The sequence below is a fragment of the Littorina saxatilis genome, linkage group LG2, assembly GCF_037325665.1.
Source record: "Littorina saxatilis isolate snail1 linkage group LG2, US_GU_Lsax_2.0, whole genome shotgun sequence".
Lineage (NCBI taxonomy): Eukaryota > Metazoa > Mollusca > Gastropoda > Littorinimorpha > Littorinidae > Littorina > Littorina saxatilis.
The window spans coordinates 40,580,486-40,583,275 of NC_090246.1; the positions used below are offsets into that span (position 1 = coordinate 40,580,486).

Sequence of the window (2,790 nt, forward strand, 5' to 3'; positions counted from 1 at the left end):
TCTCTCTCTCTCTCTCTCTCTCTCTCTCTCAGTCAAGCCGTATATAACACTCAAATAAGAAGCTTAATTCGTATAACCCAGGGCCGGACCAAATGAGTTGTAAGGGGGGGGTTCCTCTTTTTTTGGGGGGGCAAATCAGCGAAGTGGCGAAGCCACAAGCGCGCGCCTGCAAAGCAGGCGCGCGAACTAGGGGGGTCCGGGGGCATGCCCCCCCGGAAAATTTTTGAAAAACGGTTAAATTCTGTGTAATCTGGTGCATTCTGGGCCTTGTTTTGAGGGTTAAGAGCAGCATTGTGGGGGGGGGGGGGTACCTTTTTTTCATCGGATTTCTCATTGAATAAAATTTGTTAGAGACACACACAAAATTTATTTAAAAAAAATAAAAATAAAAAAACACTTAAAGCAAGGTACATGCTTTTTCCAGGGGTGGGGTTCCGGAACCCCTGGAACCCCCCCCCTGGGTCCGGCCCTGTAACCCCTTATTAGGTAAAATAATACATTCAAATTTCACGAACTCACCTGCGCTAAATGCAATATCCTCAAAGTTATTGACTAAGGTGTCCTGAGAAAGCGGAAAAGACAACGTGAGTTTCGAGATCACACGCTGTAGTAGCAAGTTTCGTATTGTTGTCCTGTGTACACTGTATCAGCGGCGCACTCCTATCTTTGATCACAGGCACAGTTCACACCCACCACACACACACAACATCACGCAAAAACACAAGCAGCTCTAATCTGGTTAAAGCTACACGCACAGTGTGTAGGGCATATCATTCAGCCTCGAAGCGTATTACTGTGTCAACTTTGACTTGCCTATTGTCCTCGAAATGAAGTGAAAGGTAGTGTGCGCGATGTCAAGCTTGATAATTCACGCTTCGTTTGTTGCTGGAGTGTCAATTAGAGACAGCAACATCTCACATAGAACGGAATCGAAGACGTCTGACGTACAACAACAACAACAACAACAACAACAACACTTTTTAAAGAAAACTTACTGTGCGTGCACCCTCACCGCCACCCCCCCCCTCTCCCTCCCCCTCCCCGTTTTTACATTTAGTCAAGTTTTGACTAAATGTTTTAACGTAGGGGGGGAATCGAGACGAGGGTGTGGTGTATGTGTGTGTGTGTGTGCGTGTGTGTGTGTGTCACACCCTCATTTTTCAATTAAATTGATTGAAATTTTGGCAAAGCAATCTTCGACGAAGGCCGGGGTTTTGTATTGCATTTCAGCTTGGTGGCTTAAAAACTAATGAGTGAGTTTGGTCATTAAAAATCGGAAACTTGTAATTAAAACTATTGTTTTATTAAACGATCTAAAAACAATTTCATCTTATTCTTCGTCATTTTCTGATTCCAAAAACATATACATATGTTATATTTTGATTTAAAACAATCTCTGAAAATTAAAAATATAAAAATTATGATCAAAATTAAATTTCGGAAATCGATTTAAAAACTATTTCATCTTATTCCTTGTCGGTTCCTGATTCCAAAAACATATAGATATGATATGTTTGGATTAAAAACACGGTCAGAAAGTTAAAACGAAGAGAGGTACAGTAAAGCGTGCTATGAAGCACAGCGCAACCGCTGCCGCGCCAAACAGGCTCGTCACTTTCACTGCGTTTTGCACTCGCGGCGGACTACGTTCAGTTTCATTCTGTGAGTTCCACAGCTTGACTAAATGTAGTAATTTCGCCTTACGCGACTTGTTACCCTCAGTCAAGTTTTGACTAAATGTTTTAACATAGAGGGGGAATCGAGACGAGGGTCGTGGTGTATGTGTGTGTGTCTGTCTGTGTGTGTGTGTAGAGCGATTCAGACTAAACTACTGGACCGATCTTTATGAAATTTGACATGAGAGTTCCTGGGTATGATATCCTCAGACTTTTTTTTTCATTTTTTTGATAAATGTCTTTGATGACGTCATATCCGGCTTTTCGTGAAAGTTGAGGCGGCACTGTCACGCTCTCATTTTTCAACCAAATTGGTTGAAATTTTGGTCAAGTAATCTCCGACGAAGCCCGGACTTCGGTATTGCATTTCAGCTTGGTGGCTTAAAAATTAATTAATGACTTTGGTCATTAAAAATCTGAAAATTGTAAAATAAATATTATTTTTATAAAACGATCCAAATGTACGTTCATCTTATTCTCCATCATTTTCTGATTCCAAAAACATATAAATATGTTATATTTGGATTAAAAACAAGCTCTGAAAATTAAAAATATAAAATTTATGATCAAAATTAAATTTTCGAAATCAATTTAAAAACACTTTCATCTTATTCCTTGTCGGTTCCTGATTCCAAAAACATATAGATATGATATGTTTGGATTGAAAACACGCTCAGAAAGTTAAAACGAAGAGAGGTACAGAAAAGCGTGCTATCCTTCTTGTTGTATTTTCGCCTTACGCGACTTGTTTATTGTATTTTGTTGTGTCACAAAAGAGAACAACAAGTCGCGTAAGGCGAAAATACAATATTTAGTCAAGTAGCTGTCGAACTCACAGAATGAAACTGAACGCAATGCAACGCAGCAAGACCGTATACTCGTAGCATCGTCAGTCCACCGCGCACGGCAAAGGCAGTGAAATTGACAAGAAGAGCGGGGTAGTACTTGCGCTGAGAAGGATAGCACGCTTTTCTGTACCTCTCTTCGTTTTAACTTTCTGAGCGTGTTTTTAATCCAAACATATCATATCTATATGTTTTTGGAATCAGGAACCGACAAGGAATAAGATGAAGGTGTTTTTAAATTGATTTGGACAATTTAATTTTGATAATAA

General features: G+C 39.8%; 1 protein-coding gene across 1 annotated transcript in view; it reads right to left on the bottom strand.

The window, feature by feature from the left end:
- The window catches only part of LOC138958994 (protocadherin Fat 4-like), a 104,592-nt gene extending 103,930 nt beyond the window's left edge, over positions 1-662 (bottom strand). Inside the window, exon 1 of the mRNA XM_070330341.1 lies at positions 520-662. The gene's annotated coding sequence lies outside the window, so the exon portion shown is untranslated. The remainder of the gene's footprint in view (positions 1-519) is intronic.
- Between the last annotated feature and the right edge of the window lie 2,128 nt (positions 663-2,790).